We start from the raw sequence: 20,690 nt of genomic DNA on the forward strand, positions 1-20,690 counted from the left end.
CTTTAAATGCTAACAGACAACAAGTATAGCAGGTGTTTAATTGTGGTTTAAAGATCCACATTGTTCACATTTTACAATCACAATTAAAATTAAGCAATAACACCAAAGGAGTTCCGGTATATAGCAATAATACTTACCCATATAGGGAAATTGATAAGGATCCAGATATAATGATGCCCATTGTAGTAACCCTGTGGTGACTGATTGCTATTCTGCTGTTAGCAAACAACCAAGAAATACTTTATTTTTTCAGAATTATCAATTTGTTTCTAGGGTATGTGAACAATGGAAACCTTAAGGGAGAATGCAATAGTTAGTGAGGTATTAAAACAGTTATATAACTAATAAAAACACTAAATCAACTTAGAGATGCAGCAGTGTGTCATTTCCATTTTAATAAAAAAGTACATTATTCTCTTCCCGAAATTACAAAATTTTATTTTTTTTTTACTCCGTGCCAACATATTTGGAAAGTAAAAAAGTCATAAATCTACGGTTTCTGGAATTGTCATTTATGTGGTTCTCTAGTCCTTAAAAAAGATAGAATAAAAACAGGCATTTTCATAAAACGATCGATTTGAAAAATTATTTGCATTTGCTGCTTGCAATTTTTTTTCTTTGGGAGGTTGGGAGGGGGAGCACAGGGACTTATAAATAAAACACATTTGATTTTCATAGCATCCCTGTATGCTGAGCGTTAAGATCTCTGGATGTGCCTGCTCAGAAAGGCAGTGTGTGGAGACGCTTTATTAAGGGAAGCGTTCCCATCCTTTGCTGAGCAGCCTGCATGGTAACAAAGGCCCAGGCGGAGGGTCAGACTCCTGTTCAATTAAATCCAGGCACCGGCCAGATGGGAGACAGTTGGGAAACCGAGCCAGAAGGCTTCAGCAGGCTCTCTTATTTGTAGGCCTGAGGTGCCTTGGAACTCGTGCTTCCAAATCTGAGCAGAGCTGGCCAGACCTTACATCAAGAAATTCAGATGCACACATTTTTCTTCCCTGAACACAGAGGCAGCCTTATCAACAGGGACCATGGCGTGGTTTCCAAGCATCCCTGAAAATTTTCATGAGTTTATTGCCTGGGTTGCTAGTGAATGCCCTCCCACAGGGAAGAGCCAAAAGTAGCTCTTGAAAGACCTAGATGTAGAGTTTTAGCACTCTAAGATCATTTGAGAAGACCCAAAGAAAAGCACAGGAAAAAGATCAGAACCAGAAGAGACCTTTGACTTCACCCATAATACTGAGTCACGTTTTTCCCCCAAAATCCCCCAAAGCAGTAGTCTCTGCCCAGCCCGCACATTAGTACTCCATGGAGAGCTTTTAAATATGCATTTATTGATGCTCCACTCCAGGCCAGTTGAAGCCAAAAGGCCTGGGTGATTCTGACACACAATCGCACATTGCTGAGGAACTCGGGAGTGCATACCTTTATCTTAAAATTGGTGCACACTTTGTAGTTTGATTCAATAAAGCATTTTTGTTTTCTTAATTAATTATATAGGTCTCCTTTTCCTAAAATATTCAAGTAAAAATCAATGAACCAGGAAGACGTGCCATATTCCCCCTGTGACTTGCCCTCCACCTGAGAGTGTTTTGAACGCCAGAGAAGCAAGGATCTAACTCACTGTGGAAATGAAGAAACTGAGGCTCAGGGAGGTAAGGTCCTCTGGGATTTCTGATGATACCCTACCATCTGCTCCTTTGTACCATATGTAAAGGGCAACTTAGTGATGAAACACTCTGGATTCCATTCAAGAGAACATAAGGAAATATGAAATGGCTGGGAAGTCTGATAAGAGAACACCAGAACAATGGCAGTTACGATTTACTGAGCCCCGGCTAAATATCATAAATTTGAATATTCATGCATTCATTCAACAAATTTTATTGACTATTATTATACGGAAAACACTGATTTAGCCACCAGGGGATACAGCAGATATTAACATGAGACATGATCCCTGGATTCGTGGACTTCAGGCTACTGGGGGCGATCAACATTAACCAAAAATCACAGTAATAAGGAAATAACTAGGCCCTGTGATAAATGCTCTGAAGGAATATGGTTCCATGAGAACCACAGAGAAAGATGATCCATGCAGGAGACTCAGGAAAGGAAGGGACACCTGAGCTGAGAGCATGAGGGATAAGTAAGAGTTCAGCAAACGGTGGGGGATGATAGAGTGAGGAAAGAGCATCCTTCACAGAGAGAACTGAGTGTGCAAAAGCCCTGTGGTGAGAGACGGCAAAGCACTTTGGAAGACTTGAGAGAGGATTAGAGTAGCTGGAATGGTGGCAGTGTGTGGAACAGAAGCAGACTGTAGAGGCAGGCAGAGGCCAGGCATTTATTAAACCTAATCTTTATAACCACCTTACATGGAAGATGTTTGGTGCTCATTTTACGGATAAGAAAACCAAGGCCCAGAGTTTAAATAATATAATTCAAGTCACATCACTAGTAAGTGGCTGACTGGAAATCAAGGAAATCTTCTTCCCTGGATTATCCCTTTTTATGCCCTGCCACTGCTCATAAACACTCAGAGTGTACGAAGGATCTTTAGAGGTTGTCTATTACACTTCCACGCGGGTTACGTGACCCCTCTGCATCGCACCAGTAAGCACCATGCTCATGCTCAGGGGCTTAGACTGCAGAGTCTGCCAGTGCTGAACGGTGTGCGAGGGAAGCTCACTCAAACAAGACCAGATTTGGCCTCTGAATGGCCCAGAGTCAAAGAGCCCCAAACAAGGAGAGAGGAACTATAACACAGCTAAGGCAGCCAGTGCAAACCTAAAATCCACATGGAATTTTCATTATTCTTACAAACAACTTTTTTGGATCATTACGATGTTTTTAGCTGCACCCAACAGAAAACTCAACTTTAAATGGTTTAAGCAATGAGGATATTTTATTATTCCACATAACACAAGTTCCAAAGGGGGATGGCTCCAGGATTGGTTCGCTCTGAGGCTCAGTGAAACCATCAAGGACCAACGTTTTTCTGTTCTACCATCCGTAGCTTGTTTGCTTTGTCCTCAGGGAGTTCCATCATGGTCACAAGACAGATGCCACAATTTAGGTTTCACCTGCAGACATAACAACCAGCCAGAGAAGAAGGGGCCATTTTGTCCTTATGTCTCCTTTTTCAGAGTGAGGAAATATTTTCCCAAATGTCTCTGTACCAGCAGACATCTCCTCAGATGGCAGTAGCCAGAACTGGGTCGTATGCCCACCCCACAACATTAACTGTTTAGAGCAATGAGAAGACCACATGTGTCCTGGAGTAATCAGGATTTACCCCCAAGCTGTGGATAGGGTCACGTGAAAGGCAGTTATGTGAACAAAATTGGACTTCTGTCAGCAAAGAGGTAGGAGGACTTCTGTGAGGTAAGTAACCAATGGTATTGTTTCCACTCTGCTTGACTTGCTCAGAAACAGTCCCACCTTCTGGGCAGCAGGAATTGAGTGACGTCATATTCATCGATGGTGTTCCCAATCAGTTCAATGTGGTATAAATATAGCAATAAACAATGAACAAGAAGAAGGCAGTCAAATTTTGCATCCTGGATCTCTTCACGCTGGGAGGAAGAGAGCAGGACCAAATCCTAGATAGGCTCCAAGTGTGGCAACTGTGAAGAAGTCATCAAACCAGCAGTTGTATCCCATGTACTCCAGTGCCCAAGTTAATCTGCCCAGACATGAGAGTCAGCAACACATTCAGGCCAGCCAGCCCTAAACCCAAGGATGGAGTTTAGATTATCCCGAGAGCCAACTATCAATCAGTGGGATGAAAATCATGGTGTAATCATTTGACGTGTCTTTCCCTCTGTTTCCATCTCAGGGGACCAAGGTGAGCTATAAACATTAAGTAGGAAAGACCTGTGATCCTCCTGAGATGATGGAAGTGTTGGAGTCATATCTGCCCATCACAATTAGCTCAGAGGACAAACAGGCAGGGCATGCAGTACCTTTCTTGGGGCTCAGTGACAAATGACATTGAGACTCGACAACTAGTGAACCACTCACAAACCATTTTCAGACATTAAAAAAGGTCATATGCATCCGAGTTCAAACAGGACCACCAACAAACTTGCAGTCAGGGCTTGGCAGTTATGCTGCAGACAACATCCCCCTGTTCAAACTCTCTTGATAATTCTTATAGTAACCCTGGAGTTTCCGTAAACATTTATTAAAAAGCTACTCATCTATCGTATACTATGAAGTGGGGGGGAAAGCAAGGGTTTAGGGGTTGGATGTTAGGTAGAATATCAGCTCTACTGTTTACTAGATGTGTGACCTATTTCACCTCGCCAAATCTCAATTTCCTCACCTATAATATGGAAACTCTTTTGGTGGGGGTGTGAGGATTGAATGAGAGAATAACAATACAGCGTTATAGAGTGTCTGACATATAGTAAGTACTCAATAAGCACAAGGCTTCATGATAGAGGAGGAGCCACCACAGATAACACACCAAAGAATAGGATCAGACGACCAATGGACACATGGGAAGAAATGAACTCCAAGGATCCTGAGATCAGCAGATCACTGAGGTGAAAGAGGCCTCAGAGACAACATAGAACTACTTCTTCATATTACACTCTAGGTGTAGTGGAATCTTCTAGTTCCCCAGAAATTTAGAGAGATTAAAGCCCCCAGAAAACTTCTAGAGACACATTCCATGGTTGCAAAATTGTAAACAAGCCCTTGAATCCCACAATGCGAACTTTCTCATCAATATCAGTCTTTAAAGCTCCAATAATGCACTCAAAACACATTTACTGGATACCTACTATGGGCCAGTAGCTGTAGAGGTGGCTTTAAGGCCCCATGCTCAGCATTTTACATACATAGTTGCTTGTCCTGACAACAACTCTAAAGATTGGCTACTACTGACCCCATTTAAAAAGGCTGAGTATATCTCAAACCTCAGCTGGTGAGTTTTAGAGATCAGATATGACCCCTAGTCGTATGTATCGCCACAAAAACACTGCTAACAAACCAACCCAAATATTAAACCTACACTTATTTATTCTCAGTGATCTGAAGGTCAGCTGAGGGCCATTTGATCCAGGCTGGGCTTGATTCAGGGTGACTCTGCTCCAAATGCCTCTCATCTTTCTGGGAGCATCAGGCTATCTCAGGCATGTTGTTCTCATGACCGTGGCAAGCACCTTTCAAACTTGGTTCCGTTGTCCATGTCAACATTCCATTGGCCACAGAAAGCGACATGGACAAACCCAGGTAAGGGCAGAGAAACATACTCTACCTTTTTGTGAGAGGAACTTCAAAGTAATATGGCAAAAGAGAGAAAAATTGGGGCCCTTTAAGTAATCCACCACAGTCTGACTTCAAAGCCTGCACATGTTTCTCATCCCACCAGCCTCCCAAGATAAACAAATAAATACAATGTCTGTAAAGCTTTAATAAAAATACATCTAAGATGCTCGGAAAGTGTGATGGAAAGGGCATCTCATTCAGCCAAGAGTGTCAAGGAATGTTGCAGCAAGAAATGAGACTGCTGAAAAGAATGTAATTATGCCCAAATGTCTCCTAATTGAAGGCAAGGAGAGGGACAGGCATGAAAATGCTGAGCTCTGGCCTCAGCAAGTTCATCACAATGGGAGGAAGCCTAGGGAGTGGAAGAGGCTTTGACAACTCAGATTAAACCAGGAGACAAGCAAAGTGGAACGGAAACTTTCTGTGGTTTGTCTAAGTCGGGCATCAGCTCGTTGGAGAGATGGACGTTATGATCAGTTAAACAATTTCGTCAAACTTCACATTGTAACCCTTGGGCAAAACCAGAAATAATAATTCACTGGTAGAAGTTTAACAGCAAGAGGCGGGCAAACCAAAACTCTGACAGAAGAGTGGCATCCAGTGGCCAGGGGTTAATTTGCAATGAGCCACAGATGCAGGCACCAGATATGGCAGTTGCTGGCTAACCACATCCCAGTGGAGGTTCAGCAGACCACCAGAAGTGGCAGACATCAGCCTGCAAAGACGAGAACTCAGCCAATGACAAAGACAGATACAGTCACCCTCCTCCCGAAAGAACACAGACACCTCTGAGTTTCCTTCACTCCTGGTGTTCCCATCCAATCAGCTCTACCAAGTGAACTGTATGTTATATACTAAAAGGAGGTTTAATTACCTCACAATTTGCACCTCTGCTCCTGGACCCATTAAATTTCTTAGGTTGCTAATGTAAAATTTATCTCTGATTTCTCAGAATAGTTTGGTCTGTTTTTCCTTTCATTGCTTTATAACAAAACAAACCACCAATACGTCAAACCCATAAAAAAGGACAGCTATGTGAGTGACCCACCCTCTCACTCTCCACCAACACATCTGACTCTGGAAGGGTACATGGCTGTTAGAGAGTGACTTTCCTTTGTAGCTAGAAATCATATCCTTGGTCACAAATCAAACTTCACTAATTTAAAAGAATTTAAATCATACAAAGTGTATTCTCTGACCATAAGAGAATCAAACTATAAATCAACAACAGAAGAATAACAGGAAAATTTTCAAATACTTAGAAGTTAAACAATACATTTCTAACCCATGGGTAAAAGAGAAAAAAAAAAAAATTCCCAAGGGAAAATAGAAAATATTTTCAATTGAATAAAATTTTAGAGAAAAATTCGTAGTATTAAATGTTTGCATTTAAAAAAAAGAATATTCTCTAAACTTCCACCTCAAAAAACTAGAAAGGAAACAGCACAAGAAGCCCTAGTTAGGCAGAAAAGGGAAACAATAAAGAGCAGAAATCAACAAAATTGAAAACAGAAAACAATAGTGAAAATCAGTGAAACAAAAAGATTTTTTGAAAGATCAATAAAATTGATAAACCTCTAACAACACTAAAGAAGGAAAAAAGAGAGATGAGATAAATATCAGTATCAGAAATAAAATAGGAGATCTCACTATGGACCCTCAAAATATTAAAAGAATCATAAAGAACTACAATGAATATAAATTCAAAAACTTGGACGAAATGAACCTATTCCTTAAAAACCAAAAGCTACCAAAACTCACCCAAAATAAAATAAATAACCTGAAGAATCCTAAAAATATTAAAGAAATTGAATTTGTGAGTCTAAAACCTTATGAAAAAGAAATCTCCAGACCCAGATGGTTTCACTGGCAAATTCTACCAAACATTTAATGAACAAATGACACCAATTCTACACATTCTCTTCCAAAATAGAAATGGAGGGAACAAGTCCCAACTAATTTTACAAGTCCAGTGTTACTATTATACCAAAACTGGAAAAAGACTTGTTACAAGAAAATGAAGCTACAGACCAGTATCCCTCAAATAGACATAAAAATCATCAGCAAAATATTAACAAACCAAATCAAGCAATAAATCAAAAGAATAATACAACACAACCAAGGAGGTTTATCCTGGCAAAGCAAGATTGATTTAATATTTCGAAATCAATATAATTCGCTATACTCACAGTCTAAAGAAGAAGAAACATATGTTCATATTAATAGAAGCATAAAAAATATTTGGCAAATATAACACCCATTCTCGATTTCTTAAAATCTCTCAGAAAACTAGGAATAGAAGAAAACTTCCTCAAAATTATAAAGGACGTCTAAAAAAATCTGCAGCCAACATCATACTTGGTAATGAAGACTGAATGTTTCCCCCCATAATCAGAAACAAGACAAGGATGTTAATTCTCACCACTCCTACTCAATATTATCCCTGAAGTCCTAGCCAGTGCAATAATGCAAGAAAAAGACACATAGGCAGTACAGTCTTTAACATCAGTCTTAGCAGTATCTTATTGAATACCATGTCTCTCCAGGCAAGAGAAAAAATAAACAAATGACTACACAAAACTAAAAATCTTCTGCACACCAAAGGAAACCATCAACAAAACAAAGACAGCCTAAAAATTGGGAGAAGATATTTGCAAATCATATAGCTGATAAGGGGTTAATATCAAAAATATATAAAGAACTCATACAACTCAACAACAAGAATAAAAATGAAAAACCCAATTCAAAAATGGGCAAAGGATCTGAACAGACATTTTTCAAAAGAAGATATACGGGCAGCCAACAGGCACATGAAAAGATGTTCAACATTACTAAATTAGGGAAATGCAAGTCAAAATTACAATGAGACATCACCTCACATCCATCAGAATGGCTATAATTAACAAGACAAGAAATAATGAGTGTTGGAGAGGATATGGAGAAAAGGAAACCCTCATACGCTGCTGGTGGGAATGCAAACTGCTGCAGCCACTGTGGCAAACAGTACTGAGATTCCTCAAAAAACTAAGAATAGAACTACCATATGATCTAGCTATTCTACTTCTGGATATTTATCCAAAGAATAAGAAAACCCATTGATGCACAAAGATATTTGCACCCCTATGTTCGTTGCAGCATTATTCACAATAGCCAAGACTTGGAAACAAGCTAAGTGCCCAAGAACAGATGAATGGATAAAGAAGATGTGGTATATATACACATTGGAATACTACTCAGCCATAAAAAAGATGAAATCTTGCCATTTGTGACAACATGGATGGACCTTGGGGGTATTATGCTAAGCAAAATAAGTCAGACAGAGAAAGTCAAATATCATAGGATGTCACTCATAAGTAAAAGATAAAAACAACAACAAATAAACACGTAGATACAGAGATTATATCGGTGGTTACCAGAGGGGAAAGGGGGAGGGGAGGAGGGAGAAAGTGGTCAAAGGGCACATGTGCACTGTGACAGGTAATCAGTCTTTGAGTGGGGAACACGATCAGTCTACACAGAAATCAAAATATAATGATGCACCCTTGAAATTTATATAATGTTATAAACCAATGCCACCTCAATTAAAAAATTAATTAATTTTTAAAAGGACATACAGATTGGAAAAGGAGAGAGAAAGCTGTCCCATTCACTGACAACATGATCGTCTATTATGACAAGGAACCAAGAAAGAAAGGAAGGAAAGAGGAAGGCAGAATGAAAGAAAGGAAGGAAGGAAGAGAAAGAAAGAATAAAAGGAAGGAAGGAATAAAGAAAGAAAAGAAAAGCTTCTAGAATTAATAAGTGACCTTAGCAGGGTTGCACTATTATACAAAGTTAACACACAAAAATCTATTGTATTTCTTTCTCTGTAAGTCTGAGTTTCCTCATCTGTAAAACGGGGAAAATAATAAAATTTGCCTATAAGCTTGTTGTGAGAATTAAAGAATTAATATATGCAAACCACACAGGAGAGTGCCTCGTACATTGTAAGCGCTTGATAAAACTTGGCTGTCACTTACTATCATTAAGTATAGGAATGTAAGACATGGATGCATGCCAAGTTGATATGAAGAACATCTATGTGTTTTATGGACTAAAATCTCAGTGAGGTAAGTGGATCTAGCTGTCAAAAATAGTTAAGTCATCTCAGGACTGCATTCCGAGCTCTGCAGAATAAGGATATATTATAAATCCATATCAGACCCCCAGATTGTATTCTGTGTCCTGTTTTGCGTGCCATATCTTAACAGGTACATTGAGAAAACCAGTGGCCTCCTAAAGGAGTATGGGCTGAAGGATGAAGGTTTGAGGAACCATGTCATGATCGCAGGAAGTGAGGTGCTTACAATGGAAACATAATGGCTTAACAGTTGCAAGACAGCTGTCCATAAATATCTGTCATGTGGAATTGGGGTAGACATTCTCCAAAAGATAAACCTATGACCATAAGGCGGACGGTATATATTTATTTAAATTTAATATTAGAAATAATATTTAAAGCTCCTTTCAACCAGAAGTAGTTACCTTGTGGGGTAAACAGAAATTATAATTTGATCCCCATGCTTATAGCTGAGGAAAATTAAAGCTAAAATTAAAGTACTGAGCAAGATCTCAAAGCTAGCCAATATGGAATATGATCTAAATCTTGGCCTTCTGACTCTATCCATGGATTCAGTAATTTAGAGATGCTAAGATTGGAGTCCATAGTCTTTGGCTCTGCTATTTGGTCAAGTGGCCTGGGTTCCATGAGTAAGGATGAAGCCAAATGCAACTGTTTTGAAGCAACTTTCTAACTCTGCTGGAGTTAGTCCACAGCACTCAGTTTAGATACAGAAAGGTGCAGAATCTAACCATCCAGCTCGCTAGAGCCATCCACCAAATGAATGGCGGGTAGGGTGATGGGGTGTGAGCAGATGCTATTGATGTTTTTTGCCGAGTGTTTGAAAACCCACTGTGAATATTGATGCCAAGAGCTTGTTGCTGGCTCTTAGAAACAAACAGAAGATGGAACAGCCATTTTTTCCCCCTCAATACAGGATACTGTTAGCCAAATGCAGAATTTCAATTTGATTAAGAAACACAAGTCCATCATACATTTGCTCCTATTGTTAAAATGTGGTCGTCGATGTTTTGGGGAGTGAACTCTCCTGGAAGGGTCAGACTAACCACAGCATAGAGAGGCCCAGGCAGCCAGGCCACATGTGTGATGGTGCCCTGTCCTGACAACAAGATCAGCCAATGAATGGATTTTTAAATGATTATTCAATCCCTTTCAACAGAACCTCATTAACTGCAACCATTGTCACCCTCTATCCTGCCAGTGAGTTGGGTTTTCAGTTGAGCAGAAGCTTAGAATTTTCCTACTCATGCGGGCAGATTAAAGCTCTCAACTAATTCAGGTGTAACTTATTTAATTCACCACCCAACTAATTACTGCAGATGCCAATAAACCAGGCTAAAGGGAAAGAATCCACCTCCTCAAACAAAACAAAGAGCAAGTAAGCCCGTTTCTGAATACCCAGCGAAGGACGTGTCAGATGGCAGACATCTTAAAAAAGCAAACAAATGTTCCAATGAGTTCAAAAGTCAATGAATTCTAAGAGGGAAAAAATTATAGCACGGTCTTTGTACATTTGGGGTCTGCTTGATTCAACCTTGAAAGCCATGTAACAACAGAAATAGAATCAACTCTTTCAATCAAGTAAAATTTGAATTCAGCAGGTTCTCACACAATTCCATTTACATCAGGTATTTTTTTCTCCCCAAACTGGGCTCGATTAGCAGTGAGTAAAGTAAAGAGACTAGAATCAAGGACATTTTTTTAAAATGTGAACTCTCTGTCCTTCAGAGAGGTTAACTTTGAAATACGAACTTAATTGAATTTTGCTCTAAAGAACATTAATTGGATGTATCTTATTCTGGTAAAAAATTTATGTTTCAAAGGGACATAATTTAAAAAATCAGACTTTTGTTTTGACAGGTCATTTTCTCAAAAGGCATATTCAGGAAACACAATTTTTTCTGTTTTATAAGTGACTACTACATGGTAATGTTATATTCATGATATTCCTACTAACCCATCACTACGAGATGTTTTGGGAAATATTTCCTGACCCCATTGTGCAAGAACTACAACCCATTCTGAGGAGGACGGCCAAGGAGAACAAGTCTGGGCATTAGAAAAAGTTCCAGTACTAGCTCACCATTCACTGTGTGCGTGACCTTAGTCAACCCCTGACTCTCGGAGCCTCAGTTTCTTCATCTGTGGAGCATCACAGTCCTTTCATAACATGTAGCACAACTGAACAGAAACAAGCTTTGACAAGCCAAAACTCCATTAAAATGACCAGGTCGTTGGAGAACTAACCACCAGAATCTTGCCCATAACAGATTATAGACACCCACCCAGTCTGGATTTATATGTGCTATAGGACAAAACTCAAGAGATGCTTGAAATTAGCATTTGTGATGCCCACAAAAGGATGTGTTCAGAATAACTGAGTTTTGTTTCCATAGAGAGAACTCTAGGTGACTTAACACATACAACGAACCAGACTCTCTCATTCTCTCTCTCTCTCTGACCTAAGTGCTCTGTGACTCTGTGTTTTCTCGGGCAAGTAAAATCATTAGGCTCCCCAGCCATGGGGCAGTGGGAGAGGTGTTTTTAAACTCCCTTTGGTGTAAATTTACTTCCAGCTTAGAGAAAGAAACCGCCAACAAGCCATTGCTCTGAAACATAGGAGCCAGGACCCTTTCTGGAGAACACTCTCAAAAATTTCCTCAGCAGCCATAACTCAAGATGCTTCCCAAAATTTATTCTCCAGAGTCAAATACCAAAACGTTCATCAAGAGAAAAACAGGTAACAGGACTTAGTGACTAAGTGTTTAGGAAACGTGACATACTTTACTCCCCTCTTGGAAAATTTTTAATTCCTCTTAGTTTAAAGGAAGTAATATTTGCAGGAAATAGATCTGTTTAATTTTATTTAACCTGGTATTTCCTAAACATTTAACTGTGTCCTTATGCTGGCTATTTAGAAATCCCACTTTAGTATTCCACCAAACACACTTAGCAAATTCTGATTCAATCACTGGGTGCCCAGTATCATGTGGACCACTTTCACAGGAACATTTTTTTTTTAAAGACAACAGGAAAATCTTAAAAACCTGGAATTTAAACACACTTCTGAATAACTGCTAGCTCACAGAGGAGGTCTCAAAGGAAGTTTTTCCTTTGTCCTTGAACTTTAGAAAATTCACCAGACTTGCTCATCAATAATTGCTATTTCCAGAATCCCGGTTGAGGAATTTTGCCTGAATCATGGCAAACTCTTCCATCCCTTGGCTCAGAGTTGTTTTTTGTTTTGTTTCATTTTTGACGCGTTTTCTGTTTACTCTGTTCCTCTTTACTTTAATCATTATTTGTCTGCCTTCTTTCCTCCAGCTCTTCTTCTCTAGTCAGTTTCATCGTATCTTTTTCCTCTGTGTTCTTGGAGAATATTGCATATTTGTCCTTTAAGTCAATAATTCTGAGTGGGAGAGGGAGGTTTGCAATCAACGACACGATTCTCTGCATTCAATGAAAATTTATATTACTGTCTGCACCTTAGCCAGTTGCCTTTTTGTCTCACTTGGTAAGTTCATAGCGTGCAGTAAGAACTACGTGGGATAGTGCAGATAATGTCCCCAGCACGGCATCTAGGACACAGCAAACATGCAATACATGGCGGCTATTGTTGTAGCTGTTACTCCAGTTATGCAAAGAGTTATCCACAAAAGAACTAAAGTAATGTTTTTGCAGTGAAAAAGAGATTATGCAAAACTAGATATAAAAAATCATAAATTAATTCTCCCAGTAGACAAAAAAAAATGATAGTCATTATGTTTCTTTATATTATTTAGATAGTAAACAATATGCAGAAAAAATAATAAGAGGCAGGAACAAGAATTCTCATCCATCAACATTTCTGGAATGTCCTCTGTTCAGGACGGTCCTCTAACCTCTACTTGACCCCACCACTCTTTGTTCTCCTGTGATTTCCGGAAGTAAATAGTAGATTATTGTGGCTCTAGCTTGCTGTTCCTATAGGGAGTAAGTAATCAGAGAACTCTAGCTTTAAAAAATACAGTTACTCCCCCCCAAAAAAGAGAGAAAGAAAAACAGTACCACAAGAAAACTGTTTCTCACGGCCACATAACCCTAGCAACAGAACGGTAATGGCTGTTAAACACTACCCTGATCCTACAAGTGAACAGATTATTGAAAATTTCGAAGTGGCAGCTTTGATTTGAAGATTCACCTCATTGACTATCTAATTCATTCCTAATGACATAATCATTGGTGAACAGTAAACGCAATTCAGAGGGTCAGAACGCACCTATTAGTCATTAGCTTTTATATCCAGAGTGCCGTTTTACTACTGAGCCTTGTATTTTACTATTTAAAAGAAGAAAGTATCCCCATTTCCAAGGCGATGATTATTAAAGTGCTGCCACGAACTGCACATGGTTATTACAGCGCACATAGAGAGCTGTTTGAGACACACAAAACACATTTAAATCTATTCCACCAAAAAAAATTTTTTCACAAATAAAACTCAGCTAGAGATAAATTAATTACCTTATTATGTTCCGCAAGGAAAACAAGTGTTAGATACCCTGCTGCATTGTTTGTGGTAAGCAATCAATATTTTACTGTCTAACCACATTTAACTTTACGTGTATATCTAAATCCCTTTCTACTAGGAATTCTAATACAACACTCTAAGCATAACTCATGGCCATATTCAGGTGAATTACAGATTCCCTGAAATACACCATACGAAGGAAGTCGTATTTCATCTGCATCTGTTTCACTTATTCATTACCTAATCCTTCAACCCCCAGTTCTCTCCACAGTTCTTTATTAATTTAAACAAAATATGTTCAATTGGACTTTTCTTGGTAAGACATAAATCTGTACACTCACCTATCACAGACCATTAACAAAGACCAAAAATTTTATACAGTGAGTACTCATAACAAAATAGCTTTCTAAAATGTTCTGTGATTAATTAGAGAATTGTACCTGCTTGTATTAAGCTCCTTTGAAAGGTTTGCTTATAGATTCAACTGCCTGTAGCACAAATATTGATCTGTTTCCTGGATTCTGAAGATGGATGGGGCAGGACTATAATGTGTGGGTTTGCAATAGTTAACCTGGAAGCCTTTTAAAGGTGCCTGAGAAATTGTTGAGTGGTAAATATCAAGAGCTCTTTAACCACGAGAAATGTTTTCATACCTACTATGGTGTAGGGGTTTCTTCTTACTTGAAATTGTTTATCAATGTCTCTACATTTCAAAATCCAACAGAGGTGCTAATGTTTAAAAAAAGGATAGTGGTAAGTAGAAAAAATGCATAATGATGATGTTGATTTTATTTCTGTATGTATATTAATGTGATGAGTCCTAGGAGAGGAGAGTGGGGGAAACCTGTCTTTTGTGTCAGCTTGAAGCTGCTGCACTTGATTTATTTTGTTTTACAGTTTGTGAGATTAAAGAATAATGCCCATTTGACCTTACATTTAATATTTAAATTTAATAAGTGTTTTCATCTCCATATCCATAGGATTACTACTTCCCTTTCTCCAAATTTCAAAGTTGAGTATTCTCTTAGGGCATATTTCTCAGTAAATTCTAAAATATATACTAATATTAGGTATTTCCACAGGTTGCCAACAAAGTCTCAGAGGAAATTAATGGGTCAGAACCCTGCACTACCTCATCTGGAGAGACATCAAAGAAGTAAGACAGGGCTTCCATCTAATGGGGTTGAGTGGAGTTAGTACCCCAGCATGAATGCATCCATTAATCCAACCACATTAGTAAAAATGAACAAGTTATTTGATAGGTGGATAGTATAGCTCTGAGCAATGCCATCATATAATATTAATGATAATATTTTGTAAACCTCAGAGGCAAAGACTGGCCCATTTATCAATGGAAAGCCCTTTTCCAGACTTTTCCCAAGGGCATAAATTCTCAGCTTTTTAAAAAAATATTAAAGGTATTTTTGTTGGAGAGGTTAGCGAGAAAAGTGGAAGTTTTGCCAGGGCAAGAAGTTGCTGCTGCTTCTTTCCCGTACCTAAAACACATGCAGTAAAGATTCTGCCAAAAATATTCAGGAATAATTCAACCTTAATCCTAACCTAGGTAACACTCACAAATATTAGAATTTATAATGTAAAAATAACTGTAACATGTGAAACTGAGTTCTTCTGAAATCTCGACTATCTAAAGTTCTTAGGGGGAAGTGATTCATCAGCATTGTTATCTCCTGGCTTGGAAATGATTTCTCAGACTTTTTTCTTTTACTTACAACAAATACTTATTCGTTTGCAATCACTTCAGTAATGAAGATCATGGATAAGGAAGAATGCATACCTTAAGTTGGAGCCTCTCATCTTTCTTGGCCAAAAAACTCTCTACAAACTGACCACATTCTATGGACTTCTCATAAAAACCACTCCTCCCACCATAACTCGCCTTCTCTCTGTAGGCTCCATAGTCTATACGTAATGGAAGCTCTTAATATTTTCTCACTTTGAATAAATCCAATTAACTTTGACCCATTTTGCTGCCCTGTCTGGTTTAATCCCATCTTGCCAATAAGTGAGGCCCAGAAAATGCTTGAAAAGTCATAATGAACCCCAAAGAATTCCCAGATAGTACTTTAACAAATTTAAAATAAGATGCAACTCATGTTAATCATTTTCATAGGGCTCAATAAAAGAATTTCATACCACAATCAAAATTGTTATCAGTAGGGTCTAACTTCAGTACTCCATCCAGATTACCACAGACCTCTCAGGATCTTTCCATGGAGAATTACCCTCAAACTATTGGAACACACTTTTGTGCATCCTAATGACTGAGAGGTTTGGAGGAATGAAAGCCCAGCTCCTTTGCCATAGGTTGTAGAAAAAAGGTGCATTTGTAAAACAAGACTTGATTCTCATAAAAAGGATCAGTCAAAGATAGGAAACTTGGGCAATTAAAAATATGGTTGTCATAATAAATTTGATAGAAAGGATGAGAAAAAAAGAAGAGTAAATCTCCAAAAACACTGAGAAGAATTACAAAGAAATAGGAAAATATACAAGGAATCAATTGAGAAGATTCATGAATGAGATACAACAAGGGAAGAAAACAACTGGAGACAAATTTCCAGAACTAAGAAAAGACAGAAGCCATAAGATTGAAGGTAACCACAAAGTGCCTAACAGGATGACTTTAAGAAGACTCATTCTTAGTGATAACTTAATGGGATTTCAGATCACTGAAGATAATATGAAGATCAAAAATGGCCACCAAGAAAGGACAGGTTACTTACAAAGGTAAGAGAATCATAGAGACGCCAGACTTCTCATCAGCAACATTAGCTGCTAGAAGACAATGGAATAGTCCTTTAAAATTATGAGTAGAAATTATTTTGAACCTAGAGTTCTATTTCACGGCAAAATCATGTAGTTTCAGACAAAAGTTTTTTCTCCACTAATCCTTTGTAAAAAGTAAATTGAAGCTGTAAACAGAAACACAAGAAAGAAGACACAGAATCTAAGAAACATTATTTCTAAAAGCAGAAGCTCAATGAAAACGTATTCCAAGAGGAAAGCTGTGCAACAGAACTAGAAAACAATTGTTCCAAAATATAATGGAAGGCAGGAGAGATTCAAGAAAAATATCTCTAAGAAGAAAGTGTATTCCATCCCATTCGTTTTTAAATGAAGAAAATTGAGCTTAGCAATTAGATTAAAATGTTTATTTTGTCATAGTGGGAAGAGGGAAAAAATGTCAATTAGAAACTCTAAAAAATATCAGTTGTATAAGACAAAAAATGATTCAAATATGAAACAAACATCAAAATGGAAGGAAAATATGTGTAGTGGATACTTTGGTATTTTGCCTGAACCCTTCCTCAGGACTGACTTACCCATCCCCCAGCTGCTGGTAATATCAGATGCTGACTACTCACATCTTTGTTCTTCACTGGGAATTGCCCTCAGCCTCAGGGAACTGTCTTGACCAAGGTTCTGTTCTCTGTAGGATTGTCTGAAGCCTTAGTTGCAATCAAATTGCGCACCAGCTTCTCCCGATGCTCAATCCTGCCTTCCTCACTTCTTACCATCTTTCCTTCCTCTTCGTTGTGAATGAATCTTGCAAGAGTACTGCTCATGCAGTTCTCCATGTCAGAGTCTGTTCCCAGGAAACCCAATCTAAGACACATGTATAAAGTCACAAATGTCAAAGGGAGCATAGAGCATTCAGAAAATTGCACGGGGTTCTCTCTCTATGACTGGGGCGTAGGATTCATGTGGAGAGATGGAGGGGTGGAGAGAGGAAATTAACAGAGATATGCGGAGGCCAGAGAGTAAAGAGACCTGAGTGCCACACTATGGACTCTGCATGGAAAGCCTAAGCTGTATGACCCCGCAGCAACCTCCCTGAACCTCCGTGTCCTCATTTGTAAAATGCATAAAACCCCTGGGCTCTTGTGAGATAAATGAGATACTGTCTATGAAAATGCTTTGTGATGATGTTCAAACGTAAATTATTAATAGACGTCAGCCTATGAGGTTTGAGCATGGCTACAGGCCTGAAAAAGTGAGACAACTACGAGTCTATTTGCAACAAGAACTAAGAGAAATCTATCCTATGGAGAAAGGAATCAAACATAAAAGCCAGTCTAATAACAGGGGTTATTGAAGGAGGGCATGATTCTGAGTTAAGAGATGTCACTTGGATTTGTCCACCCTCCCCTCACTGCCCTCCTCGCCCAGCCCCAGTGAACTACATTTAAGGTTGTGGGCATGAGGAAAGGAGAGAAGAGACAATGGAGGAAGAATCAGGGAGGAAAAGCCATGTATAAAAACAAGAGCAGCTACAGTAGAGCTCTGTAACACAGTTGACACAAACAGCTCTTCTCCATCGTGTGACCCAAAATTGGGAGAGACTTATTTTATCTACTTCTGCCAGGAATACGATGTGGCTCTGGCATCCTGAGGATTCTAGAAAGTCCGATGTACAGTTGCCTGCTAAGGAGTCCCACACAACAGCAGCAGTGATGTTCAGCAGAAGAGGTAGAACCCATGAAAAGCAGCTCAGCCATGGACCCCAGAGGCAGTGAAATGCCAGAGGACTGAGGCCTAAGCAGAAAGAAGAGCAGCAGGGTAAGAAAATGGGGACCAGCTGTGGTACCCACCAGAAACCACATGGGACTCCCAGCAATCGCTGCCAGACTCTTTCTACAGAAGAGCTCCTACAATTTATAAATGAGAGGAGTCAGAGAAATATGTGTTGTTACTGTTAATGTCATCCCATTTCGACTAGGATTTAGGTGGCCTGGGGAAGCATAATAATAGTTACTATTACTATTTACCAGATAATAGCAATCTTTATAAGAAAAATGACTTTCATTTCTTATTTATCATTACCTAGCCTAATCCCCTAATAACAGGTGCTGAATAAATGTTGACTAACTAAATGAATAAATAAATGCACGACTGCTTCATTACATCAGGTTTCCCTGAAACTGGACCATAAAAGATGCTATGTAAAGGACTAAAGAACAGCACATCAGGCTCATCATCAAAGGATGGCTAGTGAATGATATCAAAATCCAAAGATTCTGGAATATTCCAGAAGCACTCAAACTTCCATGGACGCATCATCTGTAAATATGTCTAAAACCTCCTCTCTTGAATTGATAATATTTTCCATCTGCAACATCTCCGTGGGGTGGTAAATGTCATATGCTACTAACCCCCTGGGTAAGCAGCACATCCTTCCCCTGCACCGGTCTGTCTAAAACTCTAAGGAGTGCTATTTGTCATCAAGCACATCTTTCCACAGGCATAAACTGGGTATTCAGTGTTCGCTAATCATTCAGAGTGTGTCTTGAGCTGCACCAAAACCTGGATCCCTTTCTCCTGCTCGGCTGTGGTGAGTTATAGATGTGGAACTTCCTTCTTACTGACATTGCCAATAACAACGTGCTTTGACCTCTGTTATTAAGAATTTAAAACATAGCAAGTAAAATCTTACATTCCAACCATATTCCCTCCAGAGTCAGAGGACACATCAAATTATTTCCTCCTTTTTAATTAAAATCTTTGCTCATCCCAAGTAGAACTTCTGCCAACTAGATCTCATCTGTCTCCTTCTCGCCTGGGCCCCAGGACTCATTTGCATTTGAGCCACTCTGTTCAGAAACCTCAGGTTGAAAATCAATAAATAAATAATAAATAAAATGATTTGGAAGATTGTTTTCTGGTGAGGCGGCTGGTGAGGAAGTTTTCAAAAAATTGTATGAAGCAAAAATATTTTTAAAATAAAATTTTCCACACCTTTTCTTTTTGTTCCCTTAACTGGAAATTGTCCTATTTATTCCCTCCCCTTTAACACACGCTGGCAGAAATATCCTAACCGATTTCATCCAATAAACATAGTTCAACTCATTTTTCTTATCAGATTTTTTTCTCCTGTGAAGTTTTCTTAGGTGTGGAACAATATTATCGCCCTCAACTGTAACATGATCTATTTCTCTGGTCTCCTTTAAGCTGTTTATCATTTGGTTCACTATTTCAGATGAAATTAATCTTCTAAAAACAGATTACACTCTAAGATGTTTTATGGCTAAAAGCTTGATCAAGACTTTTTCACAACTTGTTAATGGAACAGAGAGCAGCCAAGTAACTGTGTTCCAGGTGCAGAAATAAATGCTTACTACTGCATTCGCTGAAGCCATCACTGTTGTTTTGCAGGCATCGAGGAAGCCTCTTTGTTTCCTAAATCATGGAAATATTTCAGGACTTTTTGTATAAGCCAGAGATATTCTGAGAGTTGTTAGCATCAATAACAATGGAAACCGACATGACAACATCTTAAGCAATCTGAAATATTGTATGGGGAGTTCCAGTCTGCCTTTCACTGGAGGACTACCAAAAATAAGTACATTTCACCACCTCTCCCCCAGTGCACGCACACACACACCACTTAGGCAACTTACTACTTCTAGGGCTAATTAAACCTTTTTCTTTACTACAGATACTATAACCAGACTTAATACATAATGGAAATTTTAAATTTCAATGTACTTATACCCAATGAATCTAAAATATATAAATTAGTTGAACACATTATGCATTACGGGTGAGCTCAGCTTGAAATACTTTATAATGGAGGATCCTGCTCAGTGACAGCTTCTTATTGGCTTTTAAATAGCTAAGTCCTATCAAAAGAAATGAACTTGGCCTTAGTGAGACCTATTTCTCTTCCTCCAGTTGCTCAGGCCAAAACTCTTGGAATCATATTTGATTTCTTTTTTTTTCACACCCCACAACCAACCATTGGCAGACCCTGACAGTCCTAATTTA

The sequence above is a fragment of the Equus przewalskii genome, chromosome 15 (genome assembly GCF_037783145.1).
Source record: "Equus przewalskii isolate Varuska chromosome 15, EquPr2, whole genome shotgun sequence".
NCBI classification, from domain to species: domain Eukaryota; kingdom Metazoa; phylum Chordata; class Mammalia; order Perissodactyla; family Equidae; genus Equus; species Equus przewalskii.